Genomic DNA, 17,405 nt, shown 5'->3' with positions numbered 1-17,405 from the left:
ATACCTTAGCAACTTCCTCAAGGAAATCCATCGGAAATTCTTTTTGTGCACCCATATAAAATTTCTTCCTAATTTTCTGTAGGAACTATTCAGGAAATTTTTGTTGGAAGTCTTTTTCCGATAATTTATTAAAGTGTGGAATAGGAAATACTGAAGGAATTTTCGGAAGAGTTTCTAAAGGAAATTCCAAAAGATTTTCCAGCTGAAATTTAAGAAAGAACTCTCAAAGTAATTTCCGAATGATCTTAAAAGAATTTCTGAATGCTTTTCAGAAGTTATTCCCAAAAAAATCCTCAAAGGAATATCCGAAGGTCTCAAGGAATTTCTAATTAAGTTTCCGGAGGAATGTCCGAAGGAATTTGAAAAAATCCTGGGAACTAAAGAAATTTCATAAAAACTCCAATAATAATAATAGGAATACGGAAAGAATATAATAGTTCAAAACAGATCAAATTCATAAAAAAGTTCGAAGGAGTTCCCAAATCAATTTCCGCATATATTCCTGAAGCCATTTCCAAAAGCTATCATAAGGAAATTTTCTAAGGAATTCTCGTGAGGGAATTTCGAAAGAGTTTTTCGTAGGTTTTCCGACCTAATTTTTAAAGCACTTTCCGATGGAATTAATAAAAGGATTTTCGAAGATTTTTTAAAAATAATTCGTTACGGAATTTCCGAAAGAATTTTCAAAGAAATCTCGCAAGGAATTTCTGAAGAAATTCTCATGATTCAAGTATTCCTTAAGGATTTTTCAAAGTTTTCTAAAGGAATTTTTGAAGGAATATCTTGATGTTTTCCCAACAAAATTTCTGGATCTATCTTCAAAGTAATTTCCTGAGAATTTCCCGAAAGAATCTTCTTGTTCTTCTTCTTATTGGCATTACATCACCCTGGAAAAATATCTGAAAGTATTGCTCAATTACATCCTGAAGGAAATTCAAATTTTTAAAGGGTATTTTGAAATAATTCCTTATCGAATTTTTAAAGGTATTTCTAGATTTATTTGCATTGGATTTTTCAAGAAATGCCTTTAGGAGAGAGAAGAAATTCACGATGGAATTCCTAAATGAATTTTCGAAGGTATACCTGAAAGAGTTTGTGGGTGACTAACCAAATTAATTCCTGGGGCATGATTTTCTGAATGAACTTTTGAATAAATTCATGAAATATTACCTGAATAATTACTGAAGAAATTTTCTAAGATACTCCTGAAGTCAATTCCTCCTAATATGCGGAAAACACAATACAGAGATACTTTTTCTGATCCAATGTCCCAAATATCAAATTCTGAAGGAAGCCTACAGAATTCCTATCGACATCAGGAATGTTCTTTAATATGGTTCTGACTGCCCTAGCAGCCCTTACCCACTTTCTTAAATATGGGGCCCGTATCGCCTTGTTTAAGATAAAACTGTCCAGAATCCGAATAAAAATATTGAATCGCATTTTCAAAGGCACTAGTCTTTACAATGAAGCAACGATTTACTGTCACCTTTCTATTTTAGTTTTGCTGCGTTGCATCAAGCGTAGAATAAAAAGATGACAGCAGCTCGTTGCTTCAATATTGTAAATGGTGCCCTTGAAAATGCGAAGTGAAACAATACTGGGTTCCGAGAAGTTCGTCCTTAATGTTATGTACTAAACTACTTGAAGATCGAACGCAAATCACTAAATAATCGATACCATCCTCGCCTAACAGTAGCAAAGAAACTGACGTCAATTTTTCTTATATCATGAAAAACATTTCCTAATAATAATATTTGTCAAAATAATTGAAATAATTTTTCATGACCCAAGATCCTACATTTCGAATGCACCCTATTTCTCGCGTCCTACCAATGGAAAAGTGCAAATTTTGCACCATTAAAACTCAGCCTTCTTTGAAGCAAAGCATCGCATTTCATGTCTACTGTGGCGCATGCAAAAACGACCCCCCCCCTGACGAAGAACGAACGATCCAACAGCATACTGTGCTGTTTCTCGCTCAAGTAGGTAGTTGCCGGGCTACAAGTGCCTACAGAACGTGTACAGAACACAACAGTCAGTGTGACTTGGTGAAGCGGAAAAATGTGCATCCGTCCGATATAATCAAGGTTGATGCGGAGAAATTTGCACCGGAAATGAAACTTGCACGGAGGAATGAACTGCTCCGTACGAAACGACACGCAAACGTAGGCTATACGACAATTCTCTCAATGGCAATTGCCCTCTTGTAATTTTAAGAGTGTGCACTTGAAACTCAGTCAGCAGTGGAGCAACTATCTATTATTCACCTGCTGGAGATAAATTGTATTAGTTCGGAAACTTCCTTCTTAAGACAGATTCTTTGGTAAGGAGAAACGATGCTTCGGCAAGACTACGAAATCAGAAAACCTGGATAAGGAGATTCTTGAAACTTGATTAAAATGTTTCTACATAGCTGATGAAATCAGACACAAGTTGGCACATGCACATATGGTGTCCCATCATTTTATTAGTCATATGTTCGATCTTGTTAGGGTGGCAATTTATCGTCGATACTCCTGAAACAGTTAATACAACTTGAACTAGTATACCTAGTACGTTTCATCATTGTAGCTAGCATTTTGTGTAATTTTCATTCGTTTGCTCATATTTGTGAATTTGAAAATCAGAGATTCACACGCTGCTTAATATCCGGTATAATATACAAAATCTAAATCTGTTGAATTTGTTATTTTTTAATACATTTTTTCCTAGTTTATTTCACTCAAATCATATACCTGTGTAATGATACATATCATCCATTCCGGTTCATTACTTCGCAAGACGATCTTTTTGTTTCGTACCATTTACCATACAAAACGTTACTTGCATTGCCACCCCAAGATCTGATGAAACAATTTGCATTTATTTTGCTTTCAGTTTTGCGTTTATTGGCCCCTTACATACCCAGCTTTTGGGATTTGCTTCGAAGCCATATCCATCAAAGCATCTCTTGGGCGCCACTTTCCCGTGTACTAGCGCAGCACCACAACCAACAGCAACGGGTCGATATTAAAAATGAAAAATGGTTGAAAACGATTTTTTATTCAAACAATTAAACATGCTGATAGGCTCCATGATTCTTTTAATCTTTTTCAACATCGAGGTTTACCTGTTGCGGTTCGCGTTCGCTTAAACGAATCTGTCCTGATGCAGATCAATACAGTGCACCGTGAAAAGCATGCCGCATTCGAAAAAAAGCCATTAAATTTGAATTGCCATTCCATGTGTGAGGAAAACGGCGGAGCGATGTCACCGTCGTCGTTGTGTATTAGTGAAAACTGTAGCTGATTAAACCCGAATGTAATTGACCATTTGCGATTTCGAGTTACATATTATCTCAATCAAACGGTCATGAACGGTGGAGAAGATGTGAGCGAAGATCGATTCGTCAATTTTGCAGCACTCTTCATAGTTTGGGATTTGATATGGTCAAAACCTAATTCTCTGCGATTTTTCTACTACGATGATACTCTTATGTTCAGGAAAGTCGGAAAAATATTCAACTTCGGCTTTGTCATGATTTGTAGCCGCGCATCTGACCGCTAGGTCAAGGAAAGCCCCCGGTAGACATTGGCATAGTTGAAATCGTTGTATGCGTATCGCGCTCGTTCCTTCTCATGTTATCAATTAGTTTAAAGGTCAAATCGTGGCTGTCATATATGTAGGTTTGACCACGTTAAAGATCCAAAAACTCCCATAGTGAGATGATTGGTGAGTTTTAAAAATTTCCGGCACTGCAACGCTTTGTTGCTTGTGGGTGGTACCAAAACAAGCAACAAATCTATAATCATGCACGCAAAAAAAAGCGTTCATGAATTCGTGAACTAACGAGTTCACGGTGTATTTTTTCGTGAACAACAGTCACGGATTCGGGAATACAGTCACGTTTTCTGGAACGTTCTGGAAAACGTGACTGGTGTTCTCGAATCCATGAAATAAATCACGGTGTATTTTTGCTGGTTCAAGAATTCGGGAACGCTTTTTTTTGCGTGTGCAAAGTAGTTTGATCGTTGCTAATAGAGTATCGATCATCGGAAATCGAAAGTGCTTTTGGGCTTTGATGATGGGGGATGGATGCCGAAATTTGGTTGCAACGATCGTGATTGTGGCATTGCTCTCGGACAGTCAACACAGACTGAGACGAAGCAGAAGGAAACCTTGATGGAGTTGGGTAGGATGGCGCTAAAAGTATCATTCATTACCGAGTGATGGTACTCAGCTGTATCATTTGGCAGCGATAGACAGCACTGGTCAACGGGTGTTTCCGATCATCAAAACCGAAATGCCACGTGCGCCAGGGGGTGTTGAAATTGTATACCGTGTTATGCATACTGCGGGGAAGGGCTGAGCTTTGAGGCATTTGAGTCTGTTATGAGGCATTTTTGCTATTTGTCCGCATTATTATTCTTGTCATTGTAATGCATTATGAAAATAACAAGAAAGGCCCAACTTCCCCTATAAAAAAGAACAGCATTGGATTGATAAGAACATTTATAGCGCTTTTTAGTGAAATATGCTCACTTGTCATTAGACGAGTTAGACTTCTTCTTCTTATTGGCATTACATCCCCACACTGGGACAGAGCCGCCTCACAGCTTAGTGTTCATTAAGCACTTCCACAGTTATTAACTGCGAGGTTTCTAAGCCAAGTTACCATTTTTTGCATTCGTATATCATGAGGCTAGCACGATGATACTTTCATGCCCAGGGAAGTCGAGACAATTTCCAATCCGAAAATTGTCTAGACCGGCACCGGGAATCGAACCCAGCCACCCTCAGCATGGTCTTGCTTTGTAGCCGCGCGTCTTACCGCACGGCTAAGGAGACGAGTTAGACTATCTCATTTAATTCCACCACTTGATGCTTGGGAATGAATTTAACGAGCCAGCAGCTACCATTTCTTTTGATCTATCAACAGAGACCTATGTACCTGTTGGAAGATTTGCAAGCTTTTAGCTATATCATGCTTCCACGGGGAAGATGTATTTCACAACAATTCAATTAAGAAAATTATTTTGAGCTTTTTAGTGGAATGTCTTCACTTGTCGTAAGACGAGTTTGTACAATTAAATGAGATTGTACAAACTCGTCTTACGACCTCTTAACCCTCTAAGACCCGGGACGAACGGATTTTTTTCAAATGGCTCGCATTCAGCACCTGATCGTCGGAATTCCTCGCGGTTTCATTTGTGCTCAATGGGAATAGCTATATTTTTGCTCTGATACATTTTCAAATAGAAATTTTTGTTCAGGTCCGAGTTATTGCTAAAAATAAGTGTGCGCGGGGGTGTTTTTCCTATAATTCAAACATCTCTTCAATATTCTGGACGTGTTCATGCCCAAAATTTATCAAATCACCCATCAAACCAACCCAAAAAGATATTTGTAAAGATTTTAAGTCGATTCCGATGTTTTCACCATTTGAGTAGGGCAGGATTGACTGAATTCAGGGCCGCATTCAGGGGTTACAATGGTAGAGTATGGGCTAAAAATTCAATTACAATGAAATTTGCATGAGGTAATAAGCATGCGGCTGCACAAATTTTACAAAGCAGGAGGTTTAAATATTTAATTTTTCAATTGAAATTGACCTTCTGAAATTCTTATCAGGGCCGGATTTAAGGGTCAAAATGGGGGTGACCAGGTGCCATATCACCAATTGCAATGAAACTGGGCATGCGACTGCTCAAACTTTATGAAAACACATCAGGAGCTCAAAGAACTCTGTTTGAATTTGAAATTGACCTTCTGAAATTTTGACCAGGGCCGGATTCAGGGGTGAAAATATGGAGAGCAGGGGCCATATCACCAATAGCAATGAAACTGGGCATGCGACTGCTCAAACATCATGAAAACACATCAGGAGCTCAAAGAAATCTGTTTCAAATGGAAATTAATCTTCTGAAATTTCAACCAGGGCTGGATTTAAGAGTGAAAATGGGGAGGGCAGGGGCCATATCACCAATAGCAATGAAACAGGGCATGCGACTGCTCAAACTTCATGAAAACACATCAAGAGCTCAAAGAATTCTGCTCGAACTTCAAATTGTCTTCCGAAATTTTGAACAGGGCCGTATTCAGGGGTCCAAATGGAGAGAGCAAGGGCCATATCACCAATAGCAATGGAACTGGGCAGTGGGCATGCGACTGCTCAAACTTCATGAAAACACATCAGGATCTCAAAGAACTCTGTTTGAATTTGAAATTGACCTTCTGAAATTTCAACCAGGGCCGGATTTGGGGGTGAAAATATGGAGAGCGGGCCAAATCACCAATAGCAATGAAACTGGACATGCGACTGCTCAAACATCATGAAAACACATCAGGAGATCAAAGTATTTTGTTTGAACTTGAAACTGCTCTTATACAAATTTCAGGAATTTCTCCGGAAAATCCTCCAGAAATTCCTCCAGAAGATTCTCCGGGAATTCCTCCAAAAGTTCCTCCAGGAATTCTTCCAGAAGTTCCTCCGAAAGTTCCTCCATAAATTCCTCCGGAAGTTCCTCCAGGAATTCCTCCGGAAGTTCCTCCAGGAATTCCTCCGATAGTTCTTCCAGGAATTCCTCCGGAAGTTCCTCCAGGAATTCATCCGGAAGTTCATCCAGGAATTCCTCCGGAAGTTCCTCCGGAAGTTTCTCCAGGAATTCCTCCGGAAGTTCCTCCAGGAATTCCTCCGGAAGTTCCTCCAAGAATTCCACCGGAAGTTCCTCCAGGAATTCCTCCGGAAGTTCCTCCAGGAATTCCTCCGGAAGTTCCTCCAGGAATTCCTCCGGAAGTTCCTCCAGGAATTCCTCCGGAAGTTCCTCCAGGAATTCTTCCGGAAGTTCCTCCAGGCATTCCTCCGGAAGTTCCTCCAGGCATTCCTCCGGAAATTCCTCCAGGCATTCCTCCGGAAGTTCCTTCAGGAATTCCTTCGGAAGTTGCACCAGGAATTCCTTCGGAAGTTGCACCAGGAATTCCTTCGGAACTGCACCAGGAATTCCTCCGGAAGTTCCACCAGGAATTCCTTCGGAAGTTCCACCAGGAATTCCTTCGGAAGTTCCACCAGGAATTCCTTCGGAAGTTCCACCAGGAATTCCTTCGGAAATTCCACCAGGAATTCCTTCAGAAATTCCTTCAGGAATTCCTTCGGAAATTCCTCCAGGAATTCCTTCGGAAATTCCACCAGGAATTCCTTCGGAAATTCCACCAGGAATTCCTTCGGAAATTCCACCAGGAATTCCTTCGGAAATTCCACCAGGCATTCCTTCGGAAATTCCACCAGGAATTCCTTCGGAAATTCCACCAGGAATTCATTCGGAAGTTCCACCAGGAATTCCTTTCGAAGTTCCATCGGGATTTCTTTCGGAAGTTTTACCAGGAATTCCTTCGAAAGTTCCACCAGAAATTCCTTCGGAAGTTCCACCAGAAATTCCTTAGGAAGTTCCACCAGAAATTCCTTCGGAAGTTCCACCAGGAATTCCTTCGGAAGTTCCACCAGGAATTCCTTCGGAAGTTCCTCCAGGAATTCCTTCGGAAATTCCACCAGGAATTTCTCCGGGAGTTCCTCCAGGAATTCCTTCGGATGTTCCTCCAGGAATTCCATTGGAATTTCCTCCAGGAATTGCATCGGAAGTTCCTTCAGGAATTCCTTCGGAATTTCCTCCAGTAATTTCTCCGGAAGTTCTTCTAAGAATTTTTCCAGAAGGGGCTCCAGGAATACTTTCGGAAGTTTCTCCAGGAATTCCTCTAGAAGTTCATGCAGGAATTCCTGCAGAAGTTCCTTCATGAATTCAGGAATTCTTTCGGAACTTTCAGAGATCCTTCAAGAATTCCTGACTTCTGAAGGAATTCCTGGAGGAACTTCCGAAGGATTTCCTGGAGGATCACTGAAAGTTTCTAAAGAATTCCTGAATTCGTGTAGGAACTTCTGCAGGAATTCCTGCATGATCTTCTGGAGGAATTCCTGGAGGAATTCCAGGAGGAACTTCCGAAGGTATTTCTGGAGCACTTCCGGAGGAATTCCTGGAGGTACTTCTGGAGGAATTCCTAGAGGAACTTCCGGAGGAATGCCTGAAGGAACTTCCGGAGGAATTCCTGGAGGAACTTCTGGCGGAATTCCTGGAGGAACTTCCGGAGGAATTCCTGGATGAACTTCCGGAGGAATTCCTGGAGGAACTTCCGGAGAAATACGTGGAGGAACTTCAGGAGGAATTCCTGGAGGAACTTCCGAAGGTATTCCTGGAGCACTTCCGGACGAATTCCTGAAGGTACTTCTGGAGGAATTCCTGGAGGAACTTCCGGAGGAATGCCTGGAGGAACTTCCGGAGGAATTCCTGGAGGAACTTCCGGCGGAATTCCTGGAGGAACTTCCGGCGGAATTCCTGAATGAACTTCCGGAGGAATTCCTGGAGGAACTTCCGGAGGAATACACTGAGAAATTCCTGGAGGAACTTCCGGAGGAATACATGGAGGAACTTCAGGGGGAATTCCTGGAGGAACTTCCGGAGGAATTCCTGGAGGAACTTCCGGAGGAATACGTGGAGGAACTTCAGGAGGAATTCCTGGAGGATCTTACGGAGGAATTCCTGGAGGAACTTACGGAGGAAGTCATGGAGGAACTTACGGAGGAATTCCTGGAGGAACTTACGGAGGCATTCCTGGAGGAATTCCTGGAGGAACTTCCGGAGGAACTTCCGAAGGAATTCCTGGATGAACTTCTGGAGGAATTCCTGGAGGAACTTCCGGAGGAATTCCTGGAGGAACTTCCGGAGGAATTCTTGGAGGAACTTCCGGAGGAATTCCTGGAGGAACTTCCGGAGGAATTCCTGGAGGAACTTCCGGAGGAATTCCTGGAGGAACTTCCGGAGGAATTCCTGGAGGAACTTCCGGAGGAATTCCTGGAGGAACTTCCGGAGGAATTCCTGGAGGAACTGTCGGCGGAATACCTGGAGAAACTTCCGGAGGAATTCCTGGAGGAACTTCCGGAGGAATTCCTGGAGGAACTTCCGGAGGAATTCCTGGAGGAACTTCCGGAGGAATTCCTGGAGGAACTTCCGGAGGAATTCCTGGAGGAACTTCCGGAGGAATTCCTGGAGGAACTTCCGGAGGAATTCCTGGAGGAACTTCCGGAGGAATTCCTGGAGGAACTTCCGGAGGAATTCCTGGAGGAACTTCCGGAGGAATTCCTGAGGAACTTCCGGAGGAATTCCTGGAGGAACTTCCGGAGGAATTCCTGGAGGAACTTCCGGAGGAATTCCTGGAGGAACTTCCGGAGGAATTCTTGGAGGAACTTCCGGAGGAATTCCTGGAGGAACTTCCGGAGGAATTCCTGGAGGAACTTCCGGAGGAATTCCTGGAGGAACTTCCGGAGGAATTCCTGGAGGAACTTCCGGAGGAATTCCTGGAGGAACTTCCGGAGGAATTCCTGGAGGAACTTCCGGAGGAATTCCAGAAGGAACTTCCGAAGGAATTCTTGCAGGAACGTCCGGATGAATTCCTGGAGGAACTTCCGGAAGAATTCATGGCGGAACTTCCCGAGGAATTCATGAAGGAACTTCCGGAGGAATTCATGGAGGAACTTCCGGAGGAATTCATGGAGGAATTCCTGGAGGAACTTCCGTAGGATTTCCTGGAGGAACTTCCGGATGAATTCCTGGAGGAATTTCCGAATGAATTCCTGGAGGAATTTCCGGAGGAATTCCTGAAGGAACTTCCGGAGGAATTCCCGGAGGAACTTCGGCAGAAATTCTTGGGGGATTTTCCTGAGGATTTCCTGAAAGAACTTCTGGAGGAATTCCTGGAGGAACTTCCGGATGAATTCCTGGAGGAACTTCTATAGGATTTCCTGGAGGATTTTCCAAATGAATTCCTGGAGGAATTTCCGAAGGAATTCCCGGAGGAACTTCGGCAGAAATTCTTGGAGGATTTTCCGGAGGATTTCGTGAAAGAACTTCCGGAGGAATTCCTGGAGAAACTTCCGGATGATTTTCTGGAGGAACTTCTATAGGATTTCCTGGAGGAACTTCCGAATGAATTCCTGGAGGAATTTCCGAATGAATTGCTGGAGGAATTTCCGAAGGAATTCTTGAAGGAACTTCCGGAGGAATTCCCGGAGGAACTTTGGCAGAAATTCTTGGAGGATTTTCCGGAGGATTTCTTGAAAGAATTTCCGGAGGAATTCCTTGAGAAACTTCCGGAGGAATTCCTGGAGGAACTTCTGGAGGAATTCCTGGAGGAACTTCCGGAGGAATTTATGAAGGAACTTCCGGAGGAACTCCTGGAGGAACTCCTGGAGGAACTTTTGGGGGAATTCCCGGAGGAACTTTGGCAGAAATTCTTGGAAGATTTTCCGGAGGATTTCTTGAAAGAATTTCTGGAGGAATTCCTTGAGAAACTTTCGGAGGAATTCCTGGAGGAACTTCTGGAGGAATTCCTGGAGGAACTTCCGGAGGAATTTATGGAGGAACTTCCGGAGGAATTCCTGGAGGAACTTTTGGAGGAATTCCCAGAAGAACTTCTGGAGGAATTCCTGGAGGATTTTCCGGAGAAATTCCTGAAATTTGTATAAGAGCAGTTTCAAGTTCAAAGTGATGCTTTAGCAGTCGCATGTCCAGTTTCATTGCTATTGGTGATATGGCCCGCTCTCCTTATTTTCACCTCTGAATCCAGCCCTGGTTGAAATTTCAGAAGGTCAATTTCAAATTCAAACAGAGTTCTTTGAGATCCTGATGTATTTTCATGAAGTTTGAGCAGTCGCATGCCCTGTTTCATTGCAATTGGTGATATGGCCCCTGCCCTCCCCATTTTCACTCCTGAATCCGGCCCTGGTTGAAATTTCAGAAGATCAATTTCCATTTGAAACAGATTTCTTTGAGCTCCTGATGTGTTTCCATGATGTTTGAGCAGTCGCACGCCCAGTTTCATTGCTATTGGTGATATGGCCCCTGCTCTCCATATTTTCACCCCTGAATCCGGCCCTGGTCAAAATTTCAGAAGGTCAATTTTAAATTCAAACAGAGTTCTTTGAGCTCCTGATGTGTTTTCATAAAGTTTGAGCAGTCGCATGCCCAGTTTCATTGCAATTGGTGATATGGCACCTGGTCACCCCCATTTTGACCCTTAAATCCGGCCCTGATAAGATTTCAATTGAAAAATTAAATATTTAAACCTCCTGCTTTGTAAAATTTGTGCAGCCGCATGCTTATTACCTCATGCAAATTTCATTGTAATTGAATTTTTAGCCCATACTCTACCATTGTAACCCCTGAATGCGGCCCTGAATTCAGTCAATCCTGCCCTACTCAAATGGTGAAAACATCGGAATCGACTTAAAATCTTTACAAATATCTTTTTGGGTTGGTTTGATGGGTGATTTGATAAATTTTGGGCATGAACACGTCCAGAATATTGAAGAGATGTTTGAATTATAGAAGAAACGCCCGGGAATGCATCCAGTAATTTCATCAGCAATTCATCTGGGAATACTTTCAGGATTTCATCTGGGAGTTTCGGCATTTATTCCTCCTGGTATTTCATCCGGGAACTATTTCTGATATTTCTCCGGAAATTCCTTCAGGAACTTCTCCAAGAATTATTTCAGGACTTCCTTGTGGGAATTCCTCCGGAAGTGCTTGTGGGAGTACCTCCGGGAGCTCCACCAGGAGTTTTACCAAGAGTTCCTCCGGGAATCCCTCCAGGAACTTCACAGGGAATCCCTGGATTCGAGGTGAGCCAGCCTTGGACTGAAAACTTCCCAAATAAAGATAATAATAATATTTAGCTTTCAGTCTTCTTATGCTCAAAAACGGGTTTTACGTTTTTATCCGACGTTTAGGTTACATATATTGTACCTTTATCAAGGAGTTAACTAAGTCCGGTTTTATTGTTACATTGTCTTAGCATTTCCTAATAAAACGGGACTTAGTTAACTTAGCGACTTAGAATTCCTCTGATAATTTCTACGGGAATTCTTCCGGATGTTCCTCCGGAAATTACTCTGGGAATTCCTCTTCTGAGGTGTATCTCCCGGAGGAGTTCCCGAAGGAACTGCCGGAGGAGCTCCCGTAAGAACTCTCGAAAGAATTTCAGGAGGAACTCCCAGAAGAATTCCTAGAGGACCCCCCGGAGGAACTCCCACAGAAACTATCGGAAGAACTTCAGGAGGAATTTCCATTTAAATTTCTGAAGAAAGCCTAAATGATTTCCTGAAAAAAGCCTGAATGAGTTCCTGGCAGAGCTACTGGTGGGATTCCCGAAGGAGCTCGCGGAGGAATGCTCGTACGAAGTTTCGGAGGAATTTCTGAAGAAACTCCCGGTAGAATTTTCAAAGGAACCCCCGGAGGAAATGCCAGTGAAACTATCAGAAGAATCCTCGGAAAAAAACTTGGAAAATTCATCTTATAGACAAATCTCGTCTAGCTGAAACCTTTGTAGGGGTATATAGCTGCACCATCGTCATCTCCAGAGGACATCCCGGAGAATCCCCTGAGGAGTTCCCAGAGAAATTCTCGGAGGAGCTTCTGGGTGAATTTCTATATAAATTCCCGAAGAAAACTAAATGAATTCCAGAAAGTAAGCCTGAATGAATTCCCAGAGGAAATTCTGGAGAAATTCCCGGAAGAATTTTCAGAGGGACCCCCGTAGGAACTGCCGATAGAACTACTGGAATAATTCTCGGAGGAAATCCTGAAGGAACTCTTGGAGGAACTGCCGGTGGAACTCCTGGAAGAATTCCCGGAGGAGTTTTTGGAGAAACTCCTGGAGGATCTCCCAGTGGAGACCTTGATGTTTTCACCGAAATTCTTTCAGGATTACTTTGGGAATTAATCTAGGAATTCCTCCGAAAATTTCATTTTCGGTATAATTTCTGTATAAATGTTCGGTGGAATTCCAGGAGAAATTCTTTGAAATTTTCACAAGAAATTATTTGAAACTTTCAGGAAAAATTTATGGAATTTACACAAGAAATTCGAAGATTATTCACGGAATATTCTTAAGAACTTCACGGTGCAATTTTTCAGATTTTTTTATGAGAAACAGCACGAAGAATTATCGGAAGAATTCCCCGCAGAACTTATAAAGGAGCTCGTGGAAGATTTCTTGGAGTAAATAATGGTGAAATTTTTGGATTAATTCCCGGCGAAATTAATGGTGAAATTCCTGAAGACATTGCCGAAGAAGTTGCTGGAGGCATTCTTAAAGAATTCCTGATAGAACTTCGGATAGAATGACTGGAGCAATTGTCGATGGAATTCCTGGAGGAAGCTTGCATATTGTTGTCTTCTGCTTATTTTATAATAAATAATATTTCAGAGCGGATTTGTTTAGAAATTCAAATATCATTATTGTTTAATAAACAAAACGCACAACGCGAACGTTGCATTGCGGGCATGAATGCGTCACGTTTATTAGCGATGCGTTCTAGTACAAAACGCTGACTTCAACGCCCAGCGCAACGTGCTATTGTGATCCAGCCTTTACTGTTGGTTGTGGATTTCGTTTCAAAGTTTTTGGAATTTAGAAGGAAATAGTGCCAAGCACTAATATTCATGTGTTTTCATAAAACCACAATAAAACTACGAATTAGGATACCTAAAAAGTTGACCCCCCCACCCTGCTCGAAATCCTGGCTACGCCCATGGTCTGAGAAGTTTTTGGGTGGGAAATTTTCTCGCCTTTCAGAAGCACAGAAATCGTACAGATAATAACTCTGGAAGTGCTTAATGGAAGGAGTTCAAAGAGGCTGCTAGTGTTTCAATTATGATAGTAGATTCCAATAGTTGGAAAGCAGACAAATATATGCAGGAGCGTGTTTTTAAAGAAGGAATCATATTCCCCTACAACTTAGACCGTGCAGATGCGAGCCTTCAAAGAATAAAATACGCCCTCCCTTACCTCAAGCATACACATGTGTAAACAAAGAAATGACAAAATTCTGCCTTTCGCAATTACGCCTTATGCTATATTCCGCCTTTTGTTACAAGAAGGTCTGCCTTTCGAGATTCTTCCTTTTGTAATTCCGCCTTCCGTGTTTCTGCCTTTCGTTAGAGTCCCTTATCAGGGGTATAATTGGACATCGTTTGCCAGTCGACAAGGAACGTGCGGTGAATATTAATTTGGTGACTTACTTATGGATCCTGTACACCTTCGGTAGTGCAAAGGGCCGACTTGAAAGATCTCCATCCTGAGCGTTGCTCGGCTATCGCTTTAACCTGTTGCCATGTTAGATTTCGGTCGACTTCTTTTATTTGAGGCTTCGCCGCCATGAGTCTCTGGGTCTGCCTCTGCTGCGATGTCCCGCTGGATTCCAGTCTAATGCTTGTTTACAGATTTCATTTCCGCCCCTACGTAGAGTGTGGCCAACCCAGCCCCACTTCCGATACCGAATTTCTATTGCTATCGGCCTCTGGTGACAACGACGATGAAGCTCGTTGTTTGAGACCCAGTTGTGAGGCCACCAGGCCCGAATCATATACCGCAGGCATCTGTTAATGAACACCTGCAGCCGTTGAGTGTTCTCCACTGATACACACCATGTTTTGCTAGCGTATAACAGCACAGATTTCACGTTAGGGTTGAAAATTCGTATTTTGGTGCGTTAACTTATCTGCGTGTTTTTCCAGATATTTTTTAAACTCGCAAAGATAGCCCTTGCTTTCTTGATCCGTGCGCCTATGTCGATCTTGGTACCGCCGTCTAACGCCATTTGGCTACCAAGATATTGGGAGCTTTCAACATTCTCCACTGGTTGCCCGGCTACTGTGAAACTGGAAGGAGTCACCGTGTTTACATCCAACGATTTAGTTTTGTTGACGTTGATGACTAAACCTGCCGAGGAGGAGCGCTCGGCAAGGTCGTTAAGCTTACTCTGCATATCAGAACGCCGTTGCGCTAGGAGTGCAACGTCATCAGCCAATTCGAAGTCATTTAGGTGCTCCATGATTATCGCATCTACCAGAATCTCGTCGATTACGATGAGGAACAGTAACGGTGATAGAATACATCCTTGCCTCACACCAGCTACGACCCGGATTGGGTCGGACAGGACCCTATTGTGCAGCACTCTACACGAAAAGGCCTCGTACTGTGCTTCGATGTGGCCGATGATTTTCTTACGAACCCCCTTGCGTCTCAGGGCGCCCCACATATTCTCGTGATTGAGACGGTCGAAAGCTTTTTCGTATTCAGTGAATACCAAGTAAAGGGACTCTTGGAATTCGTTGACCTGCTCCAGAATGATGCGGAGCGTGACAATATGGTCCACACAGGATCTTCCGGCACGGTGAGATCTTCCAAATTTACATATTCTAGTTATGACGGCCTCAATAAGTTATCTGGCGATTTTTTTCTAACCTAACCATTTAATCTACTATTACACATTTTTCTATTACACAGATAAAAATATGTTGTGATTTTAAATGTATTTTCATGCACATGGGAGCATGCAAATAAACGTAATATTCAAACGATCTCACTATTCTTTTAAATTGAAATAAATTTCAACAGTGCTTGCTTGTAAAATTCAATCAAATTTAATGGAATATCGTTTGATGGGATAAGCTGCAATTTTATACGTCGTTAAATTTTAAAAATAATTTGCTGTGCATATACACGTCTTACATCCCATATCGAGTATTGTTAGCTCGATACAAAGAATATGAGTAGATCTCGCACCCTAGTTATTTTAAACTAACAATTTCCATTTTTTAAGTACTAAAATATTACATTAAGATACTCATTTTTCTTATATTTATGTTGGGTTGGGTTGAAAATTGGGTTCCATTTTACTTTTTATCAAATGAACATGTTTTTTCAACATAAATATAAGAAAAATGTGTATCCTCATGTAATATTTAAGTACATAAAAAATTGGAAATTGGTAGTTTAAAGTACCTACGGTGCAAGATCTACTCATATATCATGTGCTACCTTTGAAGATTGTTTAAGCTGAGGTGAGAATTTCGAGAAAATTTCAGCCCACGTCGACTGGGCTTGAGACCGCTCGCGAACATGCATTTAAACAGAGTAAAGGGGTAGAAAAAAAATAAAAAATGCATTACTCTAAAAAAAGAAGCATATATTTTTTAGACTTATGAACGACAAAGTATGCTTTTAAAAAGATGAAAATATGTCATGCAGAAATAACTTCATTTGCTTTTTATTGTACTTACAATTTTGCTATTTGACTTTCCGTATATTGTAGTTTGTTTTAGTCAACTAACTAACTGCTGCTACCCAGAGGTAAAAATATTTTAAGTGAAATAGACAGATAATAAAAAGTCTAATGAAAGTACCTTCAAGCAGTGATTTGATAGAATCTGAAATTTAATTCAAAAAATCAATTTAGAACATCTCTTTTATAATGTTAAAGTGACAATCATTATAAATAATTGAACATATTATGCATAAGTTTCGAAATTGATGATTTCACAACTATTATGCCAAATGACCATTATGCCAAACGGCCATTATGCCAAACGGTGTTATGCCAAACGACTTTATGCCAAATGACCTACCACCAAGACGTACTTACTGCTGAGGTCGAAATACGTATCTGTCAAGGTACAATTAAGTGGTGGAATTAAATGGGATTGTACAAACTCGTCTTATGACAAGTGAAGCTCCCATTGTTGAACTATCAACGATTTCACTCTAAACTCACTACACTAATTATTGGAACACTGTTCCAATAGTTGCGGTATTTTTTAATTAGTGTTCCTATAGTTCCGTTTGTTTTCATATGGGACTCGCAACTATGGGAACACTACCGCAACTATTGGTACAAAGGTGAGAAAATAATTATATATTTTACGTTTACTAACCAATTAAGAAGATATTCTGCAGCTATTTTCATTTCAATCTTGTTTTTGAAAGTCAAACAATCAAACTACAATGTAGATTGCTGCGTTAAATGCATAGATACTGCATAAAATACACTACCCCAACTGTAGGTACACTCGCAACCATCAGATCACTTACCCTACAATGTTTAGTCTCTTTTGTCGCGTATTTTGCATTCACATTGATGAAATTTTGATTCTCTGCGAACAAGAATGGACATTTCCTCAATTCGTTTAGATAAGGCGAGTGATTTAATAGCAATATGGGTCTGAGCCTTCCATGAAAATTTGGTATTTGAGTGCAATGATAGCGTCTCGGTACTACACCCGGGTGTTTTTTACACGGCTTGGTTTTAGTCGATTAAGATCTTTAGCGTCAACGAAAATTCAGGTGGTATTTCGAAAGTTGTGATTAACCTAGAAGTGTTATTGAATTATAACCACGTAAAAAACAACCTGGGTGTAATTCGTTGAACGAGAGGGGCAAAAACATTTGTTCCCATATACACAGGGACAATGTCGAGATAACTCTTCTATTCTCTACTGTGTGAAACCTTCGTATGAAAGCATCCAATAGAAAAG

General features: G+C 41.6%; 1 protein-coding gene across 1 annotated transcript in view; it reads left to right on the top strand.

The window, feature by feature from the left end:
• Nucleotides 1-17,405, top strand: part of LOC134213169 (uncharacterized) — a 319,429-nt gene that overhangs the window by 212,154 nt on the left and 89,870 nt on the right. The window lies entirely within an intron of this gene.

This window comes from Armigeres subalbatus, chromosome 2 (assembly GCF_024139115.2).
Source record: "Armigeres subalbatus isolate Guangzhou_Male chromosome 2, GZ_Asu_2, whole genome shotgun sequence".
Classification (NCBI taxonomy): domain Eukaryota; kingdom Metazoa; phylum Arthropoda; class Insecta; order Diptera; family Culicidae; genus Armigeres; species Armigeres subalbatus.
This window is presented reverse-complemented; position numbering and strand designations above follow the sequence as displayed.